This window comes from Engystomops pustulosus, unplaced genomic scaffold (assembly GCF_040894005.1).
Source record: "Engystomops pustulosus unplaced genomic scaffold, aEngPut4.maternal MAT_SCAFFOLD_131, whole genome shotgun sequence".
Lineage (NCBI taxonomy): Eukaryota > Metazoa > Chordata > Amphibia > Anura > Leptodactylidae > Engystomops > Engystomops pustulosus.
The window spans coordinates 305,001-323,288 of NW_027285012.1; the positions used below are offsets into that span (position 1 = coordinate 305,001).

Here is an 18,288-nt window from a genome sequence, read left to right on the forward strand (position 1 = left end):
GTTTCTCAGGCTCCCTCTCCGGAACCGAACCCTAATTCCCCGTTACCCGTTGTCACCATGGTAGGCGGGTTAGATACCATCGACAGTTGATAGGGCAGAAACCTGAATAGATCGTCGCCGTCACGGAGGACGTGCGATCGGCCCGAGGTCACCTAGAGTCGCCAAGTCTAGGACGGGGCTGGCGCCGCAGCGGGCCCGGAGACCCGCCGCGGACCAGGGCTCCCCGGATTGGTTTTAAGTCTGATAAATGCACGCCTTTCTGGAGGGCAGCGCTCTTGGGCACGTATTAGCTCTAGAATTGCCACAGTTATCCGAGTAGCACATCATCAATGCGGAACGATCAAAGGAACCATAACTGATTTAATGAGCCATTCGCAGTTTCACCGTAAAGAATAGTCAGTACTTAGACATGCATGGCTTAATCTTTAAAACAAGCATATACTACTGGCAGGATCAACCAGGTAGCCGAGCTCTGAGGGGTAGACTCTTGGAGTCAGGCTCCGTGAGCTAATGGGAACGCTCGTTGCTGCTGCTGCTACCGCAGCGCTTCTCCGCCGCCGGAGAAGACCTCGCAGACAACATTGGATGGAGCTTAGGGCAGGGGGGCAAGAAAGATGCTCTCGGTCCCTTCCAAGGACCCGAAAAAGCCTTCCCTTCCCCTCCCTCTCGCAGCCGCTGGCTTTCCCCACTCAGTTCAGCCAAGAAGTGGCGCTCGACTCTCACCTCCATCAGCACCTCCGAAGCTCGGACAGCTCCTGTAGGCTGCGCATAGAAGGAAAGCATTGGACGCTCAACTTCAGCACCTCGAGTGTCGGACGGCTCCACCACCACCTCTCCACACTGTTAAGCGAGAGAGACGATAGGAGCCGTCGCGACGTACCCATGCAGCGCCGCCCGCCAACGCAGAGAGGAGCGGAGGGGATCGGGCGCCAGGTCCGGGGGAAGGCTGGGAGGGAAGCTACGGCGCTGCTACCCAGCTTTCAACCCTGCGGGACCGGTGCTCCGCTCCTATCGCTCCGGCGAACAGGGTCCGCTACGCTTTCAACACCAGCGCCCGGCAGAGGGCTTGGAGAAGGCTCGCGCGGATCCTCGGTTCGGATCGCCTGGCTTCGCGGGAGCGGCCTTCGGCTAGGGCCGACGACGGCCGGACCGAGCAGATTTGGACCGGGGTGCGGGGCGAGTACCTGCCTCTCTCACGAAGGGAGTGTCACCGGTAAGAAGCCTCTTCCCACGTCTGCTTGCCGACTTACGCTCGCCCCGACGAGAGGCCCAACCGAAAGAGTGGAAAGGGGCAGAGATTTCCAGGGTCGCCCCACCAGGGATGCAATACCCCAGTGCAGACAGTCGGCCCTGCCCCGAACCTACTCGGTGGTTTGAAGGTTAACCTCTTGGGGAAAAGCAGCGATTCGCCTCGCGGTGCGTGCCTCCGCGGATCTAAACCCCCTCGATCGATGTGGGGCCAGAGGACCCCTTTTCCCCGTACGAAACTGTCAGCTCACCATGGGCTCGACGTCCGTGGGTCGGGGAGTTGAGCGCTTACGCGCGGCGGGACCTTATAACCTGCAGCGGCTGAGGAGCGAAGATTTCCAGGGTGGGCCCCCGGGGATGCCATACCCCGAGCAGCCTGTCGGCCCCGCTCCTAGCACGCTGGCAAGCAATGGAGTCTTCCCCGCGGCAGCCACCGCCCTCGCCCTAGCCTCGCCGTCGGTCGATGAAGAACGTCGTTCGCCCTCCTCTGGCTCGGGATTTGGAAACGGCCTGGCCTTCGCCTACTCCGTCGGGCAACTGCCTTCCGCCAGCCCCTTCCCTCGAATCCCCTTCTTCCATTTTAGACCCGATCAGGGGATTGGTCAGCCCAGCCCTGGGGTAAGAAGAGGGGTTGGGGTCGGTTCGGCTTCGGGTGCCCCGCTCGGCCAAAGTTTCCCCTCGCTTTGGAAGCACGCGAGGTCGCGGAGGGTGTCGGGGTTTTTTTTTCGGCTCCCTGGCTTCGCGGGAGCGGCCTTCGGCTAGGGCCGAGGCCGTCCGGCCCGCGCAGATTTGGACCGGGGTCCGGGGCGAGTACCTGCCTCTCTCACGAAGGGAGTGTCACCGGTAAGAAGCCTCTTCCCACGTCTGCTTGCCGACTTACGCTCGCCCCGACGAGAGGCCCAACCGAAAGAGTGGAAAGGGGCAGAGATTTCCAGGGTCGCCCCACCAGGGATGCAATACCCCAGTGCAGACTGTCGGCCCTGCCCCGAACCTACTCGGTGGTTTGAAGGTTAACCTCTTGGGGAAAAGCAGCGATTCGCCTCGCGGTGCGTGCCTCCGCGGATCTAAACCCCCTCGATCGATGTGGGGCCAGAGGACCCCTTTTCCCCGTACGAAACGGCCGGCTCACCATGGGCTCGACATCCGTGGGTCGGAGAGTTGAGCGCTTACGCGCGGCGGGACCTTATAACCTGCAGCGGCTGAGGAGCGAAGATTTCCAGGGTGGGCCCCCGGGGATGCCATACCCCGAGCAGCCAGTCGGCCCCGCTCCTAGCGCGCTGACGAGCAATGGAGTCTTCCCCGCGGCAGCCACCGCCCTCGCCTCGCCGTCGGTCGATGAAGAGCCGAGTTCGCCCTCCTCTGCTCGGGACTCGGAAACGGCCTGGCCTTCGCCTACTCCGTCGGGCAACTGCCTTCCGCCAGCCCCTTCCCTCGAATCCCCTTCTTCCATTTTAGACCCGATCAGGGGATTGGTCAGCCCAGCCCTGGGGTAGGAAGAGGGGTTGGGGTCGGTTCGGCTTCCGGTGCCCCCGCTCGGCCAAAGGTCCCCTCGCTTTGGAAGCAGAGGGTGCCGGGGTTATTTTCGGCTTGACGCCTAGTCCGGTCCCTGCCGGTTCCCGTGGAGGCCCGCGGTCAAAACCAGCTCCCCGGCTGTCGGAGCCGGAGCCCCGCAGCCCGAGCGGACGCACCGAGTCCCTCATGTAAGGGATAGCCGCCCCTACGGAACGGCCCGGACTGGGACCAGGCACCCCCAGGCGCCGAAGGGGTGGGTCGGCCGTGTTGCCGAAGCTTAGCCGGCGCTGATGACCGCAGCCCCTAACGATGCCCACAGGCGGGGGAGCCAAGGAGAGCACTAGGAAGACGTGGCGGGGTCGGACGGCTCAATTTCCAGGGTGGGACCCCGGGGGTTCAGTACCCCGGGCATCCGGTCGGTTTCGCCGGCGCGACCCCAAGCCTTCCACGGCCCCCTTCGTGGGTGCAGGGATACCGAGCAGGGTGCAGGCTTAGACGCCAATTCCCCAGAAGTTTTAGGGATAGGGTTTGTCCGGGCGCCACCGCAGCGACAACCTCGCAAGAAGCTCTCTTCCACAAAAGCACGGGCAACGTTCGTGTGCGAGTGTTGGTCTCCCATGGTCTACCGACTCCCCCGGGCGGCCCAAGCGTTACGCCCACGGCCGGGCCCTCGAGCAGGCGCACCCCTGGTGCCTCTCGTAAGGGAAGGCTACGGTCCTCAACCCCTCGTATGGCGGGGAGGGCGCATTTGAAACGCTAAAGGACGAGCCCTGTTCGGGACCTGGCGGGGATCCGCGGATTGGCGAGAGGGATGGGTCTGCCGTTGGTCAGAGGGGACGCACCCCTGGGACGCAGTTTGGCATTAGCGACCGATGGCCCATCTACGACCATGTACTCCGGGAGCGCCAAGGAGGACGCGGGTGGGCTTTGGGGGCAGACTCAATTTCCAGGGTCTGGGCGCCGGGGGTGCAATACCCTTAAGCGCTCATGTCGGTTTCGTCTGCCGCCCGCCTCTGGCCCGGCTCCTAGTGACGGGTGCTGTGAACGTGCGATCGTGCTTGCGGTTGAAGAGTTCAAAGGCTACCGCTGGGGATAACACGCCCGGGGAATTTAGAAACCCCCCCCTCCGCTACAATCTCTGCTTCTGCCGGACTCGGAGGGGAGCCGCCCCGGGGGCGACCGCTCCCTCTCCTCTTCCGCGGCGTGCCGCGCGCTTCGCCGTCAGCAGCGGAGCGAACCTTTTTCTCGGTCCGCAGCTCTTCAGGCGTAGGCGGGCAGCGCTAACAGGGTACACTGGGGACCACTCGACCGCAACCGCTCCTCCGACCGACGAGCATACCTACCGCGGATACGCCACGGTGGGTCTAAGCCTCGTCGCCGCCGCGAGGAGCAGGCGGGAGCCGTCCCTTTTCGTGCTGCGGAAATAAACCGTGGACACAGAGGTGTGTCTGCGCTCTCCGACCGGGCGGGGGGCGATTGGACTTGCCCGAGGGACACTAGGCGAGGCGCTGCCGCGGGAGCCGGAGCTCCGCGCTGGACGCTGCCGCCGCCAACGCCGCCGCCCCCCACCCACGGTACGGTGGAGTACGCCCGTTCCATACGCTTCGTAGCAAACCTCAGCCGAAGCAGAGAGTCCTACCGCTGTGGCAGGAGCGGGGCCGTGCGAGGACCACACTGGCACCGCGCTACACAACCTTAGGCAGAGGACGACAGCCGCTCACGGGGAGCGGGGGATTGATGCGCGACCAAGACTGAGGCTAAGGAACGCTTTACCATAAACCGGCCGGGGCCAATACCCCTGACCGAGCAAAGTGCCCTGCCCCGCCGGATCGCGCTGTGTCAGATCGATCAAAAGAGCGGAGAGCCGAGACTCTACCGCTGGGAGTTTGTGGAGAACGGCCTGGCTTGCGTCCCGTCCTCCCGCCCTCGACCTCACATGGCTAGCCTCACCCGCCGGGAGCCACCCCATTGGGGACCGTAGGGCGGAGAAGGGGTCTCCGCGTCCGGAATTTACTTGTGGAGAACGGCCTGGCTTACGTCCCGTCCTCCCGCCCTCGACCTCACATGGCTAGCCTCACCCGCCGGGCGCCACCCCATTGGGGACCGTAGGGCGGAGAAGGGGTCTCCGCGTCCGGAATTTACTTGTGGAGAACGGCCTGGCTTACGTCCCGTCCTCCCGCCCTCGACCTCACATGGCTAGCCTCACCCGCCGGGCGCCACCCCATTGGGGACCGTAGGGCGGAGAAGGGGTCTCCGCGTCCGGAATTTACTTGTGGAGAACGGCCTGGCTTACGTCCCGTCCTCCCGCCCTCGACCTCACACGGCTAGCCTCACCCGCCGGGCGCCACCCCATTGGGGACCGTAGGGCGGAGAAGGGGTCTCCGCGTCCGGAATTTACTTGTGGAGAACGGCCTGGCTTACGTCCCGTCCTCCCGCCCTCGACCTCACATGGCTAGCCTCACCCGCCGGGCGCCACCCCATTGGGGACCGTAGGGCGGAGAAGGGGTCTCCGCGTACGGAATTTCTTGTGGAGAACGGCCTGGCTTACGTCCCGTCCTCCCATGGCTAGCCTCACCCGCCGGGCGCCACCCCATTGGGGACCGTAGGGCGGAGAAGGGGTCTCCGCGTCCGGAATTTCTTGTGGAGAACGGCCTGGCTTACGTCCCGTCCTCCCGCCCTCGACCTCACATGGCTAGCCTACCCCGCCGGGCGCCGCTCCATTGGGGATACGGTACGGCAAAGCGCGACGCCGCACGATGCCAACACTTTGTGCAAAAACCTGGCAGAGTCGACCAAAACCTCGCTTCTTTGACCGGTATTTTTGATGCTTTTCTCTGCCGCCGAAGGTGCACTGAGGGTCGGATCGCCCAAAATTTTTACCGGTCGTTTTGGTCTGCGGTTCTTCCGAGAGGTGCCCGCCTGACAGTTCTTTTTCAGCAGCCTCCGAAAGGCCATCCAGCGGGCAAGCCAGGGGTTGGCAGCCGCCGGCGGTGAGCCTTCCCCGGCCGGGGCAGACGGCTCCGACCGCAAAATTTTTTCGACTTTCGCCGAGGCCAAAACCCCATGCACTTTTAAAGCCTGCCCGCAGCGCCGTCTCCTGTCAGACGTCCCTTGCCGCCTGCGGTGGTCCTCGCCCGGCAGAGAGAAGCCGGAGTCGCCCCCTCTCCGGTTCTTTTTCACCATTCCGGAGCTCTGAAATCTGGCGGACACCGAGTGACCGAGGACGCTTCCAGGAGGGCGGCAGCGAGAGGCAGAGTGCCACCGGTCGGGTCGCCGGTTCTCCCACACTTTGAAAATTTTTCGCTTGTTCTGGTGGGATGGAGAGAGAGCGTGGCTTATGCGCCCTCTGCCCCGCGGTACGCCCTCGGCTAGCCTTACGCCGGTGGTTCGCCAGGCCACCGGCACCTTGTACGGCGGGGACGGCGTGGCTTATGCGCCCGTCAACCCACCTACTCGCCCCGGCTAGCCTTTTACCCGGAGGGCGCCACGCTCCGGGTACCAGTGAGCGGCACGAACCCAGTCATACCATGCCGCTCACCTCGCGCCCTCTCCGGCCTCCGCCGCGGAGACCTCCCGCTAGGACCTGCGGGGGGCGATTTCTGCCAAAATCTACAAAGTCCCCGATGGTTAAGGACGTAGACTGTTGAGCGGGACCTACACACTCTTGTAGCCGATGGGGCTCGCCATTTCCCGCAGAAAATGGACCACCTCCCGCAGAGGAACATGAAATGCCCCTTCCCGCGGGACCCGAAGGACCGCTCTGTCCGAGCAGGCCTCCAGGACCACGGCACGCAAAAGCGACTCAGTCCCGCTGGCATTACGGATCTGACTTTGTGCAAAAACCAGGCAGAGTCGACCAAAACCTCCCTTCTTTGACCGGTGTTTTTGTTGCTTTTCTCTGCCGCCGAAGGTGCACTGAGGGTCGGATCGCCCAAAATTTTTACCGGTCGTTTTGGTCTGCGGTTCTTCCGAGAGGTGCCCGCCTGACAGTTCTTTTTCAGCAGCCTCCGAAAGGGCATCCAGCGGGCAAGCCAGGGGTTGGCAGCCGCCGGCGGTGAGCCTTCCCCGGCCGGGGCAGACAGCTCCGACCGCAAAATTTTTTCGACTTTCGCCGAGGCCAAAACCCCATGCACTTTTAAAGCCTGCCCGCAGCGCCGTCTCCTGGCAGACGTCCCTTGCCGCCTGCGGTGGTCCTCGCCCGGCAGAGAGAAGCCGGATTCGCCCTCTCACCGGTTCTTTTTCACCATTCCGGAGCTCTGAAATCTGCCGGACACCGAGTGACCGAGGACGCTTCCAGGAGGGCGGCAGCGAGAGGCAGAGTGCCACCGGTCGGGAAGCCGGTTCTCCCACACTTTGAAATTTTTTCGCTTGTGCTGGTGGGATGGAGAGAGAGCGTGGCTTATGCGCCCTCTGCCCCGCGGTACGCCCTGGCTAGCCTTGCGCCGGTGGTTCGCCAGGCCACCGGCACCTTGTACGGCGGGGACGGCGTTGCTTATGCGCCCGTCATCCCACCTACTCGCCCCGGCTAGCCTTTTACCCGGAGGGCGCCACGCTCCGGGTAACGGTGAGCGGCACGAACCCAGTCATACCATGCCGCTCACCTCGCACCTTTTCCGGCCTCCGCCGCGGAGACCTCCCGCTAGGACATGCGGGGGGCGATCTTGACCAAAATCTACAAAGTCCCCGATGGTTAAGGACGTAGACTGTTGAGCGGGACCTACACACTCTTGCAGCCGAAGGGGCTCGCCATTTCCCGCAGAAAATGGACCACCTCCCGCAGAGGAACATGAAATGCCCCTTCCCGCGGGACCCGATGGACCACTCTGTCCGAGCAGGCTTCCAAGACCACGGCACGCAAGAGCGACTCAGTCCCGCTGTCATTACGGATCTGACTTAGTGCAAAAACCTGGCAGAGTCGACCAAAACTCCCCTTCTCTGACCGGTATTTTTGTTGCTTTTCTCTGCCGCCGAAGGTGCACTGAGGGTCGGATCGCCCAAAATTTTTACCGGTCGTTTTGGTCTGCGGTTCTTCCGAGAGGTGCCCGCCTGACAGTTCTTTTTCAGCAGCCTCCGAAAGGCCATCCAGCGGGCAAGCCAGGGGTTGGCAGCCGCCGGCGGTGAGCCTTCCCCGGCCAGGGCAGACAGCTCCGACCGCATAATTTTTTCGACTTTCGCCGAGGCCAAAACCCCATGCACTTTTAAAGCCTGCCCGCAGCGCCGTCTCCTGTCAGACGTCCCCGCCGCCTGCGGTGGTCCTCGCCCGGCAGAGAGAAGCCGGAGTCGCCCTCTCTCCGGTTCTTTTTCACCATTCCGGAGCTCTTAAATCTGCCGTACTCCGAGTGACCGAGGACGCTTCCAGGAGGGCGGCAGCGAGAGGCAGAGTGCCACCGGTCGGGAAGCCGGTTCTCCCACACTTTGAAAATTTTTCGCTTGTGCTGGTGGGATGGAGAGAGAGCGTGGCTTATGCGCCCTCTGCCCCGCGGTACGCCCTTGGCTAGCCTTACGCCGGTGGTTCGCCAGGCCACCGGCACCTTGTACGGCGGGGACGGCGTGGCTTATGCGCCCGTCAACCCACCTACTCGCCCCGGCTAGCCTTTTACCCGGAGGGCGCCACGCTCCGGGTAGCAGTGAGCGGCACGAGCCCAGTCATACCATGCCGCTCACCTCGCACCTTTTCCGGCCTCCGCCGCGGAGACCTCCCGCTAGGACATGCGGGGGGCGATCTTGACCAAAATCTACAAAGTCCCCGATGGTTAAGGACGTAGACTGTTGAGCGGGACCTACACACTCTTGCAGCCGAAGGGGCTCGCCATTTCCCGCAGAAAATGGACCACCTCCCGCAGAGGAACATGAAATGCCCCTTCCCGCGGGACCCGAAGGACCACTCTGTCCGAGCAGGCCTCCAGGACCACGGCACGCAAGAGCGACTCAGTCCCGCTGGCATTACGGATCTGACTTAGTGCAAAAACCTGGCAGAGTCGACCAAAACTCCCCTTCTCTGACCGGTATTTTTGTTGCTTTTCTCTGCCGCCGAAGGTGCACTACGGGTCGGATCGCCCAAAATTTTTACCGGTCGTTTTGGTCTGCGGTTCTTCCGAGAGGTGCCCGCCTGACAGTTCTTTTTCAGCAGCCTCCGAAAGGCCATCCAGCGGGCAAGCCAGGGGTTGGCAGCCGCCGGCGGTGAGCCTTCCCCGGCCGGGGCAGACAGCTCCGACCGCATAATTTTTTCGACTTTCGCCGAGGCCAAAAGCCCAGGCACTTAGAAAGCCTGCCGCGGCGCCGCCTCCTGTCAGAGGTCCCCGCCGCCTGCGGTGGTCCTCGCCCGGCAGGGAGAAGCCGGAGTCGCCCTCTCTCCGGTTCTTTTTCACCATTCCGGAGCTCTTAAATCTGCCGTACTCCGAGTGACCGAGGACGCTTCCAGGAGGGCGGCAGCGAGAGGCAGAGTGCCACCGGTCGGGAAGCCGGTTCTCCCACACTTTGAAAATTTTTCGCTTGTGCTGGTGGGATGGAGAGAGAGCGTGGCTTATGCGCCCTCTGCCCCGCGGTACGCCCTTGGCTAGCCTTACGCCGGTGGTTCGCCAGGCCACCGGCACCTTGTACGGCGGGGACGGCGTTGCTTATGCGCCCGTCATCCCACCTACTCGCCCCGGCTAGCCTTGTACCCGGAGGGCGCCACGCTCCGGGTAGCAGTGAGCGGCACGAGCCCAGTCATACCATGCCGCTCACCTCGCACCTTTTCCGGCCTCCGCCGCGGAGACCTCACGCTCTGTTCTGCGGAGAGCGATTTTGGGCAAAATCTACAAAGTCCCCGATGGTTAAGGACGTAGACTGTTGAGCGGGACCTACACACTCTTGTAGCCGATGGGGCTCGCCATTTCCCGCAGAAAATGGACCACCTCCCGCAGAGGAACATGAAATGCCCCTTCCCGCGGGACCCGAAGGACCACTCTGTCCGAGCAGGCTTCCAGGACCACGGCACGCAAGAGCGACTCAGTCCCGCTGGCATTACGGATCTGACTTAGTGCAAAAACCTGGCAGAGTCGACCAAAACTCCCCTTCTCTGACCGGTATTTTTGTTGCTTTTCTCTGCCGCCGAAGGTGCACTACGGGTCGGATCGCCCAAAATTTTTACCGGTCGTTTTGGTCTGCGGTTCTTCCGAGAGGTGCCCGCCTGACAGTTCTTTTTCAGAAGCCTCCGAAAGGGCATCCAGCGGGCAAGCCAGGGGTTGGCAGCCGCCGGCGGTGAGCCTTCCCCGGCCGGGGCAGACAGCTCCGACCGCATAATTTTTTCGACTTTTGCCGAGGCCAAAACCCCATGCACTTTTAAAGCCTGCCCGCAGCGCCGTCTCCTGTCAGACGTCCCCGCCGCCTGCGGTGGTCCTCGCCCGGCAGAGAGAAGCCGGAGTCGCCCTCTCTCCGGTTCTTTTTCACCATTCCGGAGCTCTTAAATCTGCCGTACTCCGAGTGACCGAGGACGCTTCCAAGAGGGCGGCAGCGAGAGGCAGAGTGCCACCGGTCGGGAAGCCGGTTCTCCCACACTTTGAAAATAATTCGCTTGTGCTGGTGGGATGGAGAGAGAGCGTGGCTTATGCGCCCTCTGCCCCGCGGTCCGCCCTGGCTAGCCTTACGCCGGTGGTTCGCCAGGCCACCGGCACCTTGTACGGCGGGGACGGCGTGGCTTATGCGCCCGTCAACCCACCTACTCGCCCCGGCTAGCCTTTTACCCGGAGGGCGCCACGCTCCGGGTAGCAGTGAGCGGCACGAGCCCAGTCATACCATGCCGCTCACCTCGCACCTTTTCCGGCCTCCGCCGCGGAGACCTCACGCTCTGTTCTGCGGAGAGCGATTTTGGGCAAAATCTACAAAGTCCCCGATGGTTAAGGACGTAGACTGTTCAGCGGGACCTACACACTCTTGTAGCCGAAGGGGCTCGCCATTTCCCGCAGAAAATGGATCACCTCCCGCAGAGGAACATGAAATGCCCCTTCCCGCGGGACCCGAAGGACCGCTCTGTCCGAGCAGGCCTCCAGGACCACGGCACGCAAAAGCGACTCAGTCCCGCTGGCATTACGGATCTGACTTAGTGCAAAAACCTGGCAGAGTCGACCAAAACTCCCCTTCTCTGACCGGTATTTTTGTTGCTTTTCTCTGCCGCCGAAGGTGCACTACGGGTCGGATCGCCCAAAATTTTTACCGGTCGTTTTGGTCTGCGGTTCTTCCGAGAGGTGCCCGCCTGACAGTTCTTTTTCAGCAGCCTCCGAAAGGGCATCCAGCGGGCAAGCCAGGGGTTGGCAGCCGCCGGCGGTGAGCCTTCCCCGGCCGGGGCAGACAGCTCCGACCGCATAATTTTTTCGAACTTCTCCGAGGTCAAAATCCCAGGCACTCCGACGGAAGGTCCGCCGCGCGTCTCCCGTCTGACGTCCCCGCCGCTCGCGGTGGTCCTCGCCCGGCAGGGAGCTGCCGGATTCGCCCTCTTACCGGTTCTTTTTCACCTTTCCGGAGCTCTGATATCTGCCGCACACACAGTGACCGAGGACGCTTCCAGGAGGGCGGCAGCGAGAGGCAGAGTGCCACCGGGCGGGTCCTCGGTTCTCCCACACTTAGAAAATTTTTGCGCTTGTGCTGGTGCGAGGACGTAGGTCTTTCGACCGGGGCAAGCCTGGAGGGCGGTAGCCGGGATTGGCGCCCTATTCCCGGCTAGCTCTCGGAGGCTTCACCCGGTTGGAGGTTGGAGCTCCGACTTCCATGGGCATGTTCCTCACCGGGACCTACGACCAAGTGTGGCCGAGGGACAGTGACACATTCCCGGGTAGCCTGAGTGGCTGCTCCCGCTGAGCTACTTCCATGGGCACTATTCCTCCCCGGGACTTGCCGCCAAGTCTTGGCCGGGGGACAGTGACACATTCCCGGGTAGCCTGAGTGGCTGCTCCCGCTGAGCTCTTACTTCCATGGGCATGTTCCTCACCGGGACCAACTACCAAGTGTGGCCGGGTTTCGAGCTCCAAACTCGGCTTGCACTTGGTCGCTTGGGGGGTCCCCTCCGCTCCGGGAAGGGCGCCCTCCAGCGGGCAGACGAGGGTACTTCTAGTCTGCCCGAGCTCCATGGGGCCCCTCTCGCCCCTAGGCTCCCCGCCCAGGGTTCCAGGGTCCCGGATACAGCCACCCTGTCGAGTTCGGTATAGGGTACCGGGCCTGGCTGGAATCACGCCGGGATCGGTGAGACCTCCTCGGCCGCGGCTAAGCCTCCAAACTCCCTTTCGCGGTTCTCTTCCCTTCAACTTCCATGGGCATGTTCCACACCGGGACCTCCGACCAAGTGTGGCCGGGGAACAGTCACCCATGCCCGGGTAGCCTCAGCGGCTGCTCCCGCTGAGGTCAACTTGGAGGTTGGAGCTCCGACTTCCATGGGCACTGTTCCTCCCCGGGACCTGCCGCCAAGTCTGGCCGGGGGACAGTGACACATTCCCGGGTAGCCTGAGCGGCTGCTCCCGCTGAACTCTTTAGTTCCATGGGCATGTTCCTCATCAGGAATCAACGACCAAGTGTGGCCGAGGGACAGTGACACATTCCCGGGTAGCCTGAGTGGCTGCTCCCGCTGAGCTACTTCCATGAGCACTATTCCTCCCCGGAACCTGCCGCCAAGTCTGGCCGGGGGACAGTGACACATTCCCGGGTAGCCTGAGTGGCTGCTCCCGCTGAGCTACTTCCATGGGAACTATTCCTCCCCGGGACTTGCCGCCAAGTCTTGGCCGGGGGACAGTGACACATTCCCGGGTAGCCTGAGTGGCTGCTCCCGCTGAGCTCTTACTTCCATGGGCATGTTCCTCACCGGGACATACTACCAAGTGTGGCCGGGTTTCGAGCTCCAAACTCGGCTTGCACTTGGTCGCTTGGGGGGTCCCCTCCGCTCCGGGAAGGGCGCCCTCCAGCGGGCAGACGAGGGTACTTCTAGTCTGCCCGAGCTCCATGGGGCCCCTCTCGCCCCTAGGCTCCCGGCCCAGGGTTCCAGGGTCGCGGATCCAGCCACCATGCGGAGTTCGGTTTGGGTACCGGGCCTGGCAGAAATCACGCCGGGATCGGTGAGCCCTCCTCGGCCGCGGCTTCGCGCAAAAACTCCCTTTCGCGGTTCTCTTCACTTCAACTTCCATGGACACGTTCCACACTTGGACCTACGACCAAGTGTGCCCGGGGAACAGTAACCCATGCCCGGGCAGCCTCAGCAAGTGCTCCCGCTGAGGTCAATTTGGAGGTTTGAGCTCCGACTTCCATGGCCATGTTCCTCACCGGGACCTACGACCAAGCGTGGCCGGGTTTCGAGCTCCAAACTCGGCTTGCACTTTGTGGCCAAGGGGGTCCCCTCCGCTCCGGGAAGGGCGCCCTCCAGCGGGCAGACGAGGTTACTTCTAGTCTGCCCGAGCTCCATGGGGCATTATTCCTCCCCGGGACTTGCCGCCAAGTCTGGCCGGGGGACAGTGACACTTGGCCGGGTAGGCGAAGTGGCTTCTCCCGCTGACTTGCCCCTTTGGAAGTAGGAGCTCTTACTTCCATGGGCATTATACCTCTCGAAGACTTAGAGCCAAGTGAGCTCCTACTTCCATGGGCATTATTCCTCCCCGGGACTTGCCGCCAAGTCTGGCCGGGGGACAGTGACACTTGGCCGGGTAGGCGAAGTGGCTTCTCCCGCTGACTTGCCCCTTTGGAAGTAGGAGCTCCTACTTCCATGGGCATTATTCCTCCCCGGGACTTGCCGCCAAGTCTGGCCGGGGGACAGTGACACTTGGCCGGGTAGGCGAAGTGGCTTCTCCCGCTGACTTGCCCCTTTGGAAGTAGGAGCTCCTACTTCCATGGGCATTATTCCTCCCCGGGACTTGCCGCCAAGTCTGGCCGGGGGACAGTGACACTTGGCCGGGTAGGCGAAGTGGCTTCTCCCGCTGACTTGCCCCTTTGGAAGTAGGAGCTCTTACTTCCATGGGCATTATACCTCTCGAAGACTTAGAGCCAAGTGAGCTCCTACTTCCATGGGCATTATTCCTCCCCGGGACTTGCCGCCAAGTCTGGCCGGGGGACAGTGACACTTGGCCGGGTAGGCGAAGTGGCTTCTCCCGCTGACTTGCCCCTTTGGAAGTAGGAGCTCCTACTTCCATGGGCATTATTCCTCCCCGGGACTTGCCGCCAAGTCTGGCCGGGGGACAGTGACACTTGGCCGGGTAGGCGAAGTGGCTTCTCCCGCTGACTTGCCCCTTTGGAAGTAGGAGCTCCTACTTCCATGGGCATTATTCCTCCCCGGGACTTGCCGCCAAGTCTGGCCGGGGGACAGTGACACTTGGCCGGGTAGGCGAAGTGGCTTCTCCCGCTGACTTGCCCCTTTGGAAGTAGGAGCTCTTACTTCCATGGGCATTATACCTCTCGAAGACTTAGAGCCAAGTGAGCTCCTACTTCCATGGGCATTATTCCTCCCCGGGACTTGCCGCCAAGTCTGGCCGGGGGACAGTGACACTTGGCCGGGTAGGCGAAGTGGCTTCTCCCGCTGACTTGCCCCTTTGGAAGTAGGAGCTCCTACTTCCATGGGCATTATTCCTCCCCGGGACTTGCCGCCAAGTCTGGCCGGGGGACAGTGACACTTGGCCGGGTAGGCGAAGTGGCTTCTCCCGCTGACTTGCCCCTTTGGAAGTAGGAGCTCCTACTTCCATGGGCATTATTCCTCCCCGGGACTTGCCGCCAAGTCTGGCCGGGGGACAGTGACACTTGGCCGGGTAGGCGAAGTGGCTTCTCCCGCTGACTTGCCCCTTTGGAAGTAGGAGCTCTTACTTCCATGGGCATTATACCTCTCGAAGACTTAGAGCCAAGTGAGCTCCTACTTCCATGGGCATTATTCCTCCCCGGGACTTGCCGCCAAGTCTGGCCGGGGGACAGTGACACTTGGCCGGGTAGGCGAAGTGGCTTCTCCCGCTGACTTGCCCCTTTGGAAGTAGGAGCTCCTACTTCCATGGGCATTATTCCTCCCCGGGACTTGCCGCCAAGTCTGGCCGGGGGACAGTGACACTTGGCCGGGTAGGCGAAGTGGCTTCTCCCGCTGACTTGCCCCTTTGGAAGTAGGAGCTCCTACTTCCATGGGCATTATTCCTCCCCGGGACTTGCCGCCAAGTCTGGCCGGGGGACAGTGACACTTGGCCGGGTAGGCGAAGTGGCTTCTCCCGCTGACTTGCCCCTTTGGAAGTAGGAGCTCTTACTTCCATGGGCATTATACCTCTCGAAGACTTAGAGCCAAGTGAGCTCCTACTTCCATGGGCATTATTCCTCCCCGGGACTTGCCGCCAAGTCTGGCCGGGGGACAGTGACACTTGGCCGGGTAGGCGAAGTGGCTTCTCCCGCTGACTTGCCCCTTTGGAAGTAGGAGCTCCTACTTCCATGGGCATTATTCCTCCCCGGGACTTGCCGCCAAGTCTGGCCGGGGGACAGTGACACTTGGCCGGGTAGGCGAAGTGGCTTCTCCCGCTGACTTGCCCCTTTGGAAGTAGGAGCTCCTACTTCCATGGGCATTATTCCTCCCCGGGACTTGCCGCCAAGTCTGGCCGGGGGACAGTGACACTTGGCCGGGTAGGCGAAGTGGCTTCTCCCGCTGACTTGCCCCTTTGGAAGTAGGAGCTCTTACTTCCATGGGCATTATACCTCTCGAAGACTTAGAGCCAAGTGAGCTCCTACTTCCATGGGCATTATTCCTCCCCGGGACCTACTGCCAAGTGTGGCCGGGGAACAGTGACTCTTGGCCGGATAGAACTAGTGGCTTCTCCCGCTGACTTGCCCCTTTGGAAGTAGGAGCTCCTACTTCCATGGGCATTATTCCTCCCCGGGACCTACTGCCAAGTGTGGCCGGGGAACAGTGACATGTGGCCGGATAGGCCAAGTGGCTTCTCCCGCTGACTTGCCCCTTTGGAAGTAGGAGCTCCTACTTCCATGGGCATTATTCCTCCCCGGGACCTACTGCCAAGTGTGGCCGGGGAACAGTGACTCTTGGCCGGTTAGGCCAAGTGGCTTCTCCCGCTGACTTGCCCCTTTGGAAGTAGGAGCTCCTACTTCCATGGGCATTATTCCTCCCCGGGACCTACTGCCAAGTGTGGCCGGGGGACAGTGACACTTGGCCGCGTAGGCGAAGTGGCTTCTCCCGCTGACTTGCCCCTTTGGAAGTAGGAGCTCCTACTTCCATGGGCATTATTCCTCCCCGGGACTTGCCGCCAAGTCTGGCCGGGGGACAGTGACACTTGGCCGGGTAGGCGAAGTGGCTTCTCCCGCTGACTTGCCCCTTTGGAAGTAGGAGCTCCTACTTCCATGGGCATTATTCCTCCCCGGGACTTGCCGCCAAGTCTGGCCGGGGGACAGTGACACTTGGCCGGGTAGGCGAAGTGGCTTCTCCCGCTGACTTGCCCCTTTGGAAGTAGGAGCTCTTACTTCCATGGGCATTATACCTCTCGAAGACTTAGAGCCAAGTGAGCTCCTACTTCCATGGGCATTATTCCTCCCCGGGACCTACTGCCAAGTGTGGCCAGGGAACAGTGACTCTTGGCCGGATAGAACTAGTGGCTTCTCCCGCTGACTTGCCCCTTTGGAAGTAGGAGCTCCTACTTCCATGGGCATTATTCCTCCCCGGGACCTACTGCCAAGTGTGGCCGGGGAACAGTGACATGTGGCCGGATAGGCCAAGTGGCTTCTCCCGCTGACTTGCCCCTTTGGAAGTAGGAGCTCCTACTTCCATGGGCATTATTCCTCCCCGGGACCTACTGCCAAGTGTGGCCGGGGAACAGTGACTCTTGGCCGGTTAGGCCAAGTGGCTTCTCCCGCTGACTTGCCCCTTTGGAAGTAGGAGCTCCTACTTCCATGGGCATTATTCCTCCCCGGGACCTACTGCCAAGTCTGGCCGGGGGACAGTGACACTTGGCCGGGTAGGCGAAGTGGCTTCTCCCGCTGACTTGCCCCTTTGGAAGTAGGAGCTCTTACTTCCATGGGCATTATACCTCTCGAAGACTTAGAGCCAAGTGAGCTCCTACTTCCATGGGCATTATTCCTCCCCGGGACTTGCCGCCAAGTCTGGCCGGGGGACAGTGACACTTGGCCGGGTAGGCGAAGTGGCTTCTCCCGCTGACTTGCCCCTTTGGAAGTAGGAGCTCCTACTTCCATGGGCATTATTCCTCCCCGGGACTTGCCGCCAAGTCTGGCCGGGGGACAGTGACACTTGGCCGGGTAGGCGAAGTGGCTTCTCCCGCTGACTTGCCCCTTTGGAAGTAGGAGCTCCTACTTCCATGGGCATTATTCCTCCCCGGGACTTGCCGCCAAGTCTGGCCGGGGGACAGTGACACTTGGCCGGGTAGGCGAAGTGGCTTCTCCCGCTGACTTGCCCCTTTGGAAGTAGGAGCTCTTACTTCCATGGGCATTATACCTCTCGAAGACTTAGAGCCAAGTGAGCTCCTACTTCCATGGGCATTATTCCTCCCCGGGACTTGCCGCCAAGTCTGGCCGGGGGACAGTGACACTTGGCCGGGTAGGCGAAGTGGCTTCTCCCGCTGACTTGCCCCTTTGGAAGTAGGAGCTCCTACTTCCATGGGCATTATTCCTCCCCGGGACTTGCCGCCAAGTCTGGCCGGGGGACAGTGACACTTGGCCGGGTAGGCGAAGTGGCTTCTCCCGCTGACTTGCCCCTTTGGAAGTAGGAGCTCTTACTTCCATGGGCATTATACCTCTCGAAGACTTAGAGCCAAGTGAGCTCCTACTTCCATGGGCATTATTCCTCCCCGGGACTTGCCGCCAAGTCTGGCCGGGGGACAGTGACACTTGGCCGGGTAGGCGAAGTGGCTTCTCCCGCTGACTTGCCCCTTCGGAAGTAGGAGCTCCTACTTCCATGGGCATTATTCCTCCCCGGGACTTGCCGCCAAGTCTGGCCGGGGGACAGTGACACTTGGCCGGGTAGGCGAAGTGGCTTCTCCCGCTGACTTGCCCCTTTGGAAGTAGGAGCTCTTACTTCCATGGGCATTATACCTCTCGAAGACTTAGAGCCAAGTGAGCTCCTACTTCCATGGGCATTATTCCTCCCCGGGACTTGCCGCCAAGTCTGGCCGGGGGACAGTGACACTTGGCCGGGTAGGCGAAGTGGCTTCTCCCGCTGACTTGCCCCTTTGGAAGTAGGAGCTCCTACTTCCATGGGCATTATTCCTCCCCGGGACCTACTGCCAAGTGTGGCCGGGGGACAGTGACTCTTGGCCGGATAGGCCAAGTGGCTTCTCCCGCTGACTTGCCCCTTTGGAAGTAGGAGCTCCTACTTCCATGGGCATTATTCCTCCCCGGGACCTACTGCCAAGTGTGGCCGGGGAACAGTGACTCTTGGCCGGGCAGGCCAAGTGGCTTCTCCCGCTGACTTGCCCCTTTGGAAGTAGGAGCTCCTACTTCCATGGGCATTATTCCTCCCCGGGACCTACTGCCAAGTGTGGCCGGGGAACAGTGACATGTGGCCGGATAGGCCAAGTGGCTTCTCCCGCTGAC

General features: G+C 62.0%; 1 non-coding gene across 1 annotated transcript in view; it reads right to left on the minus strand.

Annotated features, from left to right (window-relative positions):
* LOC140108446 (18S ribosomal RNA) overlaps positions 1-464 on the minus strand; it is a 1,884-nt gene extending 1,420 nt beyond the window's left edge. The window contains exon 1 of the ribosomal RNA XR_011851070.1: positions 1-464. This exon is cut by the window's left edge and continues 1,420 nt beyond it. This is a non-coding gene — a ribosomal RNA (18S ribosomal RNA).
* Positions 465-18,288: the final 17,824 nt, after the last annotated feature.